The sequence below is a fragment of the Mus caroli genome, unplaced genomic scaffold (genome assembly GCF_978045245.1).
Source record: "Mus caroli unplaced genomic scaffold, Mus_caroli_1 scaffold_11, whole genome shotgun sequence".
Lineage (NCBI taxonomy): Eukaryota > Metazoa > Chordata > Mammalia > Rodentia > Muridae > Mus > Mus caroli.
In genome coordinates, this window is record NW_028227266.1 from 12,329,215 (window position 1) to 12,341,644 (window position 12,430).

The window sequence follows — 12,430 nt, forward strand, 5'->3', positions numbered from 1 at the left end:
ATAAGCTGGTATTGACTTGTGAAGAACAGAATCTATTCTGAAGAATTTAAAAGAGGACTTTTATTGAAGGGTATTGCAAGGCTTATTTCATTAGTTGGAACCAGAGCCAGAGAACTGTCTTCTTAGCTGAAATTCTAAGAACAACTCCTGGAGCCAAACACCCAGGCAGGCAGTGGCTTCGGGGCTAGTGATGCAGGGTACCACTGCTCTAGCCATCTGCTGCTGAGCCCACATCCTCTCTGCCAAAGCTGTTGTCCCATCAACAAGTGGATGTGTCCTCCCCACTTTCTTGCTATGTGGTCCAGCTCCAAATCAGGCTCTCATCTGATTGTCTGGTTTGGCTGGAGATAAATCTGGGATTACAGTTTATACTTTTCTGCCTTCTACACAGTAAAAAGAGTCAGATTGGAGTGGAATGGGCTGACATAGACAACTTGCCTGGGTAGACAGACAGTTGGACTGTACCAAAAGGTCAGTAACACCAGACACACTAATCAGGTATGGTATCTTTTGGGGTTATTCCCCTTTTATGATTGGGAATGTATTAGCCATAATCCTTAGCTAACAATGCAAAGGACCTGATCTGTACAAAGCTCACAAATCTACATCTACACTCACTGTTTGATCTAGTATGTGGTTGCTTCTATTATGTTAATTTGGATCCCTAAGATTGTTGGCATGAGAATCCACCTGTCTACACATAAGACACTGAGGGACCCTGCCCCAAGTTGGTTCTGACTGGTAAGGAAAGTTGCCAGCAGCAATGGCTGGGCAGGGCAGACAGAAGTGGTACTTTTAGGATTCCTGGGTGAGGAACCAAAGGAAGGAGAAAAAGGTCCACCATGCCAGGAGAGGGAGAGGAGAGATGCAGTGCTTGAGAAGGTACAGGACAGAGAGCATGGCCACCATGTAGGAGCCAGGATACAGTGGTCCAAGGGGGCTGCCTGACTGGGTCCAGGGCAGCAAAGACAGAAGATAGGATTTAGTAAGCAATAGCTTGGGAATATCTGAGGGAGGTGGATTAGCCTTGTGGAGGTCAGGAAGTGGCCCAGCCATTGAGCTGTTTTAGGCATATCAAAATATAAAGGCTGTGTGTGCCTTTCATTTGGGAACCCAGAACATTAGGGCAGGTAGCGAGGAGCATGGATACTACTCTACTAGTGCATCATTTTTAACTTCTTATCTTGCCACACGTGTGTGTTCTTGCAAGCTGTGTTTGTAGTTTTACCTGTATTATTATAAAGATGAAATCAGAGATGGGATGGTAGTGGTGTTGGTGTTGGTAGCGGCAGTGGCAGCGGTAACACATATCTTTAATCCCAGCACTGGAGGCAGAGACAGACTGATATTTGAGGCCAGCCTGGTCTATGAAGTGAATTCCAAGACAGCCAGGGCTACACTGAGAAACTCTGTCTCAAAAAAACGAAAAGAAAAAAAATATGAAATCATATCGTGGGTGATCTGTTGATGTATCAGGTACTTTTTTGTTGTGACCAAAGGATGACAGAGCTTATTGGGGATTGATTTCCCGATGGAGAGTCCATAATGACAGGAGTGGGGTGAGATGGGATCGGGGTCGGGGGAGGTGGCAGCAGCTGGCAGTCGTAGCTGGAAGCTGGAAGATCACATCTTCAACAGGGAGCAGAGAAACAACTGGAAGTGTGGCGAGCTATGACTCTCAATTGCCCCTTCCCTCAGTGAGTGTTTTGTCCAGCAAGGCTGCACCTCCTAAAGGGTTCATGATCTCCTCAAGCAGCAGCACAAACTGGGAACTAAGTGTTCAAACCCGAGTCTATGGGGGAATAGTTGTCCTTCAGACCGCCACAGTTGGTTCTCTTTCAGTTCATATAGTGCTCAAATCGCCCTTTATCTTTTGCTCCTCATTCACTTCAGTTCTTCCAATCTGTGGCTGGAATGATGGGTTCATGCAAAGTGAATATTCAGACTTCTTTCTCTTAATGGTCTGTCAGATGTTTCAGGTTTTGGTGCCATGAACATAAGCATATGTGTGCTGGAGCAATAATGGGGGGGGGCATCTTAGGCATTTTGCAGGGCTGTAAGAAAACACTTGAGGCTGCGTAATTTATAATGAGCATCCCAATGGCAGTGCTCAAATCAGGAATTTTCAAGGTCAAGGGGCTTCATCTCATAGAAGTATTCTTGATAAAACAGTGTGGGAGAAGACACTGTGTAGCGAGAGCTAATTTCTGGGACTGAGCACGAGACAGCCATGCTAGCTTTGGTAACAAACCCATTTTCCAAATAACTGCTCAAAACCTTGTTGGGGCAGGGAAGGAGTATGTGTTTTTCTTTCCTACCGGCTTTAAGAATTCATGACCTTCCACGGCTAGACTGTGGCAGTTTCTTCCCCTACTAACCCTGCCTCAAACTCTCGGAGACCTGAGCTGATCATCCCACTGAGCAGTGTGAATAAGAAAACGACAGCCAGACACTGTGTGCTCTGAGTTGATTGTGTACCACGGAGGACTTTGTGTATCAGCATCTTTTCAGATCAAGCCAGAGGTCAGGCAGCTGCTTTATGGTAATTATATTGTCTTAATCAACAGCATGGCCAGGTTGAGTCTTAAGAAATATTTTCTTAAATCACAGATAGCAACATTTACTAAGCAGAGCTCCAACCCTCTATTTCATCAGTGGCCAAAGAGCAAGCAGGGGGTCAATGTCAGATTTCCTTTAGCAGAATTGCCTGGAGTATACAGTGGTCTAAATAAAGACCACATGAAGTAAATAATCAAAGTTTAAAGAATCATTCTCCCTGGCTTCATTGTCTCAGGAAAGTGCCCATGTAGCGCCTGGGCGTGGGCCTCTGCAGAGGATGGTATAAGTCTCTGAGACATCACAGAAATACTATGGGACAGTGTCCATGATCGAGGGGTGTCTATTCCAGAGTAGCTATCCTTCACACAGTTGTTGAGATCTGGATCTAGGGAATTCTGGATTGTTTTTTTTCGTGGGAAGAGAAGCAGAAGAGATAACAACCAGGGGGGGGGGGGAACCTGGCCTTAAGAATGGGAGACTGAGGGTCACAAGAGCAACCTGACCTTCCACCTGTTCACTCACGAATCAAACAACGAGACTACAGAAGCTGAATGAATAGCCTGAACTTAGACACAGCAGATGAAGCAGGAGGGTAGGTGGGAACACTCACGGATGCTGATGCTGGCTCTGAGTTTGCACCAGGCAGACACAGCACTGACTAGAATGCTGACATCACCCTGTCCGTGCTGACACCAGCTAGAGCAGCTTCATCCCCTCAGCGCTCCCTCCCACCCCATGCCCCCCGCTCAGCTTTATCTATATCCCACTCTAAGTGCAATCCGTCCAGCCATTGCCCGTGAGCTTTGGACAAATCCTTTGCCAGGCATCAGGCTGACTGCAGGGTTCTTGGGTTTTGGGTGCTGAGGTGGTTGAGACTTCAGGGCACTGCTCCCTAGCTGCACCCATTCCATTATGTGACCTTCTAATCTTCTGTGTCTATGCTGTCCACGGTAGAAATCCAAACAATAGTGGGTTTAGTGTTCGTCAGGCATGACTGAAACACATGCTGTCTCTGCACATGCTGTCTGTAAAAGAGCTTTGCCTTCAAGAAGACATTTTTTATAAGTGGTGGTTTATTAAATGCGTTGGGGAACATTTTTCTTGATTAGTGGGGCTCTCCCTAGGAGCCAACTATCAAGTCATTCCACTCACTATCCTTCCCCAGTTTTCTGACCTCTGAGTTGAAGATCAACCTTTCAGATCCCAGGTCTTGACTCAACAGAAATGATGCACTTGGCCACGGAGAGGCATGAACAACGTCTCCAGTAGCAGTATTCATAACGACCTCAAACCGGAAACACTGGTATGTGAACCATAGGCTGGATGGGCATGTTGCAGTGTTAGTCTGTAGCCGCAGCTACTGTAACCCACAAGGTAGACCCTCCCTGGCTGTCTTGGTTAGGCTTTCTATTGCTGTAATAAAGCACACAATGACCCAATGCAACTTGTGAAGGAAAGGGTTTATTTCATGTTATAACTCCGGTCATAGTTGGTCACTAGGGGAGTCAAGGGCAGGAGTTCAAGGTAGGAGCTGAAGCCATAGCCATGGAAGAGTGTTGCTTGCTCCTCAGGCAGAGTCAGGTCAGGCCAGGGTCTACTGACAGATTTCTTGGCCTGATGACTCATGGAACAATAAGAGGAGGTACACTTGAAGCTCAAGGCAAGGGGTTGAATGTTCTATTAATCTTGGAGGAAGAAACAGGGAGGAATAGGGAGGCCTTCAGATGTGTACAGATATCAAATGTGCATTAGCCATTGTCTCAGTATCTAAAGCCTAAGAGGATTCAATTCGAGGCTGCCGCAGTACTGACTGGACAGCCCTACTGATTTCTAACCTTTGTCCCTGAGTCTTCTTTTCCATCTTTCCCATAAGCCTCACTCCTCCTTCAGGGGGCTGCTTGACTTTGTACCTGCTGGACTGGAAGAGTGGGGTTAGAAAAACAGAGAACCAAACCCAGGTGGGTTTTTAGAGAAGCAGCAGGTAAAACAGATAAGACTTAATAAGAAAAGAAGCAAGGAATGGCAGGCCCAGAACAAATTCCTACTGTGTTGCCAATGGTTTCATTATTAAGATGAAATGGTTCCTTTGTATGTTCATCGTCTGAGCGGCAGACATGCAGCCTCAGTGTTCCCATCCCTGCATCATATCTGGCTGTGTCTCCAGCTACTGCAGAGCAGGTGGCTGCTCATGAGATCAACATTTCTATTCTGTATCATGCTGAGATTTTATTCTGAGCTGTTTCTCTTGGGCGTTCAGAATCCTTTCCTCTAATAATATCAACTAAACAGACTGTGGAACAGTGGAGAACCTTGACAAGGAGGTGGTGGCACATTCTCCCTAGAGCATTCAAAGACAGAGAAAACAGAGAAAATGGGTTGGTGCTCAGTGTATAATGCTTAGTATGTGCATAATGGGGGATGTCATGTGTATGTGTGCATTAGTACACACACAACCCCACACGCACATGCACATGTACATGTACACAAGCACGCATGCTCACATACCAGAGGTTGATATTGGGATGTCTTCATCTATGACTTTCCCTAGTTTATTTTTTTGAAACATGGACTCTTTACTGAGCCCAAAGCTCACTGATTCAGCAAGGATGGCTGACTAGAGGATTCTTGGACATTACAAGTCTTTACATTTTTAAATTCTACCTGTCTCTGTTCATCTAGCACTGGGATTACAGTTAAGTCCAGTTTTACATTGGTTCTGGGATGTGTATGTAGGTCCCTGTGCTTGCTGTGGCCACCGAGCCATCTCTGCTACCTGTGACTGGGGCTCTGAAGGATGAATTTATAGTGTTGGGGGTGTTTTGTGGAGAAAGTGAAGAGATCTGTGAGCTAAAAGAACCAAATATCAGGTATTGTCATAATAGTACTTGGGGTTTTTTGTTGGTCAGTTATCAACGTAAGAAATATTGAGAATGACACATGTATACAGTAGGTGCCAAGCAAATGGTCTCCAAATGAAAAGGTTAAAAAGAGGCAGACACAGATGTTTGCTGTTATCATACAGGGGTCTTGATAAGTCATAGGATTTGAGAACGCAGAGACTTATGGTACTTCTTCTTTGTCTACTGCCTTCACAACTAGCTTCAGGTCAAACACTTTAAGACCTCAGAACTGAATTTGAGGGCAGGATGAAAGAGAAAGATGTGATAACTCCCGGATGGGTGCCTCTTAAGGACAGCAGTGCTTTCTAGACTAATGAAGAGCTACAAAATGATTTTTTTTATAGCTAAAACGCTATCATGGGAGAATTGGAAGAGCCCCCAGAAGTCATTTATCATGTCATCTTTCTGGCTGAGGAATACAGAAATCACCAGTAGGTGATAACAATCTTCTATGTTTATACAGGCCTTCTATTCCCAAGGAGATCTCAAAGACATGATCTTCATTAAGTCTCATAGAATGTAAGCATGGTCATGAGCTGTTTGACTTTGGGACCCACCTTGAGATGCACATTGTCTGCATTTTTGTTGTGGTAACATTACATAATACTCTTACACTTCAAATGGTAGAGCCTCTGACATGACACACTTGGTCTCTGTGGCAAAGTCTATACATTGGTCTTTGACATGGATCTTACTGCACTCCTGGTCTTTGAGTAAAATCCACTGTACCTCTGGTCTCTGAGGTAAAGTCCAAGTCACACCTGGTCTCTGAGGTAAAGTCCACTGCACCTATGGTCTCTGAGGTAAAGTCTGCTGTATTCCTGTCAAGTCACCCCTGGTCTCTGAGGTAAAGTCCACTGCACCTATGATCTCTGAGATAAAATCTACTGTATTCCTGTTAAGTCACCCCTGGTCTCTGAGGTAAAGTCCACTGCACCTATAGTCTCTGTATTGGCTAGTTTTGTGTCAACTTGACACAGCTGGAGTTATCACAGAGAAAGGAGCTTCAGTTGAGGAAATGCCTCCATGAGATACAACTGTAAGGCATTTTCTCAATTAGTGATCAAGGGGGAAAGGCCCCTTGTGGGTGATGCCATCTCTGGGCTGGTAGTCTTGGGTTCTATAAGAGAGCAGGCTGAGCAAGCCAGGGGAGGCAAGTCAATAAAGAACATCCCTCCATGGCCTCTGCATCAGCTCCTGCTTCCTGACCTGCTTGAGTTCCAGTTCTGACTTCTTTGGTGATGAACAGCAGCATGGAAGTGTAAGCCAAATAAACCCTTTCCTCCACAACTTGCTTCTTGGTCATGATGTTTGTGCAGGAATAGAAACCCCGACTAAGACAGTCTCTGAGGTAAAGTCTGCTGTATTCCTGTCAAGTCACCCCTGGACTCTGAGGTAAGGTCCACTGCACCTATGGTCTCTGAGGTAAACTTGGCTGTATTCCTCGTCTCAGAGGTGTTGCTCACTGCACTGGTCTTTGAAGTAAAGTTCACTACACTCTTGATCTGTGTAGTGCAGACCATTGCTTCCAGGCTACAAACCTGGTTTGTATGCTATTGTGTAGACTATAAGCCATGTCAAGTATTTGTATATCTAAACATATTAAACATAGAAATGAAAACCATAAGAATAGTTATTTTTTAGCTCCATTATGATGGTAATGGAGCACAACCTATTGGTTGTTGTTGATTAAAATGTCATTCTGTGGTGCATGACCATTTTCTGAGACTCAAAGTAAGTTCTGAATTGAGTTTGCAGGGCCAGCTGGTGCCTGCTTTTTTGAAGCTGCCAATCAGCCAGTGTTCTTTTGGAAATCTTTTCCCCTCCCCCTCCCATACAAGAAGAATCACAGAGGTGCTCGGTTGGAGAGATCGAGCAGAGGGGCTAACCTTGGAGTGGCCTGACCTGGAGGTGTCTTTCCAGGGACAGGGGAGGGCAGGGCACCAGTGTGCTCTGGGCCTCACTTAGCAGTGAGACACTCCTGGTGGGCAGTTTTGAGATGAGAGGTGCAGCAGGCAGGGCAGAGCAATACTGGAGACAGGTGCTGGTATAATCTGGGCAGCACAATGGCCCAACTGGCAAGGACAGCTCGCAGCTCCCCTGTAAAGGAGACAGTGGGAGGACTGGAGGCCTTTCCTTCCCACTTCCCCAGGGGCACTTGCCATAGGACTTTGGTATGGCCCTTAGGAGCCAAAAGCTTGGTAAACTGATGTTTTTCTTTGGTTTAGAAAAATACAGACTGTGTGTGTGTGTGTGTGTGTGTGTGTGTGTATGTTGCAGGCACTATGGAACCCTCATTCCCCTTCATTCAGTAGTGTTTATGAGCCTCCTACCATAAGCATGACTTTAATGATGGATGCTGGGGATGTGATTCGGGACTGGACAGAAGCCCCTCCTGTCAGAGCATCTTGTTCCATCTGGAAGGAAAGAAAAAAGATAATCAAGGAACAATGACACAACAGAGACACACAGGGAACTGAGGTGCCACAGAACAGGGCCACACAACCCGACTGAAGGGCCAGAGCCAGCAATTAGGATGGAAGCCACGTTTAAGATGAGATTTGAAGACTTTGTCTTGCTTTATGTGACCCTCCGTTTCCACCACTGCAGTACTCAGTGCTGACTGCAGTAACAAGTCACCTCTCTTTGACTGGGCATTTAAACCCCAGGTCCTGGAGCAGAATATAAATTATTAAAACCAAAGATAAATCTTGTATCCCCCTGTACCTGAGCTTTTATGTATAGTAGGTTATAAAGTGACACACACACACACACACACACACACACACACACACACACACACACACACACACAGTAGCTGAATAACTGTCTGAAGAACTGGGAACAGAGTCCTTCAGAAACACCAGCATTCACTCACACCAGGCTCAGCATCAGCAGGCCATGTTGAGCATCTTTGCAGTCCTGCAGGTACCAGCAGCTGCTAATTAAGGCCACACTGCCACCATGAGGACAGTCTGCCTAGTGTCAGGATTAGGATCCTTGAGAAACAAGCCTGCTTGGAAGCCTAGCTTCCTGCTGGAGAGAGAGTAGTGACTGTGTAGAAAGGAAAGGCTTACCTACTCCAGGGGCCCCTCCCTCTGGCTGTCCCAGCCTCATCCGGGCAAGGGCAGAGGCTCTCCTGGTAAGTGTGCATGTACACTACAGATCAGGGAGTCAGGCAGAAGAAGACACATTCCCTCTCTGTGCACTTCAAGGCTGTCTTCTCTTGGACTCCTGCTGGCCCACCCCTCCCACATACCACCGCAGGCTTGCACAGCTGACTTTGACAGGACTATTGAAATCAAAGCATGCCATGTGATGAATTGGCAGACTTCAAAGCTCTGCTGTATACTGGAAACCCACTATCCCTAAATCTTATGTGTGCAAAGAGGCATTTTCCCAGTGTAAAAGCAAATGGAAGCATACACATTCAGTGTTGGGAGTAAGGGTGTGTGCAGCAACTTGCAAACTATGTTTTGTGGATTTTAGGATCAGCCAAGCAAGTATAGAGTCTTCCAGAAATGGAGTTTCCTGTTGTGAAAATTAAGGAGGTTTATAGAAAGGACTTTTTATGGACTGGAGCACCAAAAAAAAAAAAAAAAAAAAAAAAAAAAAAAAAAACACTTGCTTTTGAATCAGCTGAGAGTCCCCAGGCTTGGTGGCCCAAGTCTTTCTGTGTAGTGTGTATGTGTGAGGGGTCTGTAGAGCTTCTGCATGGCCACTTAGGAGGCCTTAGATGGTGGGCAGAAATTTTGATAGATACCATGCCATCATCATGGGCAAGGATGACCCCAATAAGCCACAGGGCAAAATGTCCTCATATGCCTTCTTCGTGCAGACCTGCTGGGAGGAGCACAAGAAGAAGCATCCCGATTCGTCGGTTAACTTCTCTGAGTTCTCCAAGAAATGCTTTGAGAGATGGAAGACCATGTCTGCAAACGAAAAGTCGAAGTTTGAAGATTTGGCCAAGAGCGACAAAGCTGGTTAAGACAGGGAGATGAAGAACAATGTTCCTCCCAAAGGTTAGATAAGACAGGAAAGAAAAAGGATCCAAATGTTTCAAAGAGACTGCCATCTGCCTTCTTCATGTTTTGCTCTGGACATTGCCCAAAAAATCAAAAGTGAACACCCTTGCCTGTCTATTGGAGATACTGCAAAGAAACTGGGTATGATGTGGTCTGAACAATTTGCCAAAGATAAACAACTGAATGAGCAGAAAGTAGCTAAACTAAAGGAGACGTGTGAAAAGGACATTGCTGCATACCATGGCAAGGGCAAAAGTGAAGCAGGAAAGAAGGGTCCTGGTAGGCCAGCAGGCTCAAAGAAGAAGACTGGAGGAAGAGGAGGAGGAAGAAGAGGAGGAAGAGGAAGAAGATGATGAAGAGGAAGAAGAAGAAGTGGCTGTCATCAAGCGTGGAGTATCTGTGCTCAGGCAATTATTTTGCTAAGAATGTGAAATCCAAGCACAGCTCAACATTAGCTTCAGTATAAAAACTGAACAGATTTTTGTGTAGCTGATGAGATTCTTTGTAGAGAAAATACTTTTAAAAACGTGTTTGTAGCTTTTTCAGGGGCTACAACGTACAGTTAGATTTAAAACTTTTGATGTTGAATGTTTCTAAATATTTAATGGTTTAACTTCTTATGGTAGCAAAAAAACTTTATAAGAATTTGTATTACCAGTAAAAAGATTTTTTAGGATGCTGCGTTTTTTTAAAATTTGTAATAAGATAATATATATATATATATATATATATATATATATATATATATATATTAAAGAACACTTGCTCTTACAGAGGACTCAGGGCCGGCTCTCAGCACACTCATGTCAGCTCATGACCACCCGTAATTGTAGCTCCTGGGGATCACACATGTGGTGCACATGAATGGACACATACACATACATAAATGAAAAGGGAAGAACATTTAACAGTAGCCTAAAGTGACAAGTGACAGGTTGAAATAATTACTTCAAAGAAATTGAAAGTAATAGATACATATATTGCTGAGCTTGTTCTGTGTTTTTCTTGCTGTCTTGAATCAGAGCAGCACTGACCACCTGAGGAGATGCTCATGAGATTGGGTCTGTAAGGTTTCCCTGTGGAGGGAGGTGGAAGGCTCACGAGGCTTGGGGGTCAGGGGCATTAATGGCATCCTTCCCGGTCCCCTTTCCTTAGAGAGGACACAGAGGCTGTAAAGCACCGGGCTGGGACTCTTTGGTAATGTGGTTGCCTGTAAGCTGACAGGGACCTCCGGGCAGTGGAGCTGCCCATGAGCTACCCATGCACCTGTAAGTGACTTCAAGAAACTCATCACCCATCAAGCTGACTTTTACAGAAACCTCATCTTCATCTACTACTTTCCAATCTAGGTGAGCAGACATTTTAAACATGCAGAGCTGTTACCTTCAGTGATGGTTAATATTGACCGACTGTCAACCAGACAGGATCCAGAATCCCTGTAATGTCAAGTCTCAAGGCATACCTGTGAGGGATTCTCTGAATTATGCTAACTCTGAGCAGGTTGTTGATGGGTTGTCATGATTAGTTTGAGGTGGGTGACTGGGTTGTTGTAAGCAGCTCTGCTCCATGGGACAGGCTGAATAAGAAGGACAAAATGAGTTGATTGGCAACATTCATCATCTAACTATGGAAACAATGTAAGAGCAAGCTCTCGCTCCTCCATGACAACTGCATACCTTTGAACTGTGAGACAAATACCTGCCTCCTTGCTTTTTTCAGGGTATTTTAACACAGCAATAGGAAAGGCAACAGATATACTGTCTATTCTAAGGTCTTTCCTGATGATCCCACCACAGCATCCAAGGGACCAGGCTAAGAACTCAGGAGGTGGAGTGTCCCTAACCCCTCCAGCTCCAAGATGCATTGTTCTTCACAAGAAGAACAATGTACGCCACTTTAAAATGTACGCCACTGCATAAGTCTTTCCAAAAATAAGGTAAGAAATTATGATTGAAAACATGGTAAATGTGATTAACTGGCTAGGCTGACTTATTTTTATTTTTATTTATTTATTTTTTTGAGTAGGCACTGTCCCTTCCTGTCAGTAATTACAGTAGCAAGCATCTGTCTAAAAGTTACCGGTCAAAGGCTCAGTGAATCAGACTTGTTTCAGTGACCAGGTTACTAAGGAATGTTCTCTACATCTGTGGGTTTGTAACTGGGCAGCTCGCAAGGAACTTGCTGCATTTAGTATTTAACCTCACACAGACCTCTGCTATCAGCAGACGTCTGCAATTGTTCTTAGCTCAGTTAGTAATAATTCAACTTCCCACAAGGGGGCAGCAAAGCCCGCAGCATTGTTAACCATCACTCTCGCCTGGGCTGGAGAGAGACTTCTGAGGGTGGTGGGGAAGGGTACAGCATACTGAGACTGTGATGTATGCCGTGCGGTGCTGTAACTACTATCCCAAGACAACTAACTCTAGATTTAAAAAGTAGATCTTAAGTTTTTATATCTGTCACTAGAACTTATAGAAACACCTATATCCATTAAAGAAATAGTGGGGAATTAGTATTCACAAAGCGTTTGCTATTTGTCAGGACCGTGCAAGGCTCCTGCCACTACATCTTTGAGAATCTCTAGGACTCAAGTCCTCCATGAATGAAGAGCTAAGCCTGCTCCTGATCCCTCCTGAACCATAATGGAGTACCTGACCCATGCATTACAGCCTTCTAATCCTGCTTCGGCGGAGAGTAGGGTTTGCTGGAGCATGATATAGCAGCTAAGCCCAGAGTCCTCTTCAAGGATTTTAGGGGTGGTTTTCAGGGATATTGGTATTTTTCAGGACCTGTATCTTCGCATTCACAATGTTATTCCCTTAAGCACATGAGAACCCAGGGCTAGCCTGTCGGTTGGTTCTTGTCTATAGATGCTTGAATTCATTTTGGTAATCAAAAGATCATGATTAGCAACTCAAAGTTATGTCAATGCATCTCTAATATTGA

The 12,430-nt window shown here is 44.9% G+C and overlaps 1 pseudogene; it reads left to right on the forward strand.

Moving 5' to 3' along the window:
• The first annotated feature begins 9,234 nt into the window (after window positions 1-9,234).
• Window positions 9,235-9,907, forward strand: LOC110301438 (high mobility group protein B2 pseudogene; annotated as a pseudogene).
• Window positions 9,908-12,430: the final 2,523 nt, after the last annotated feature.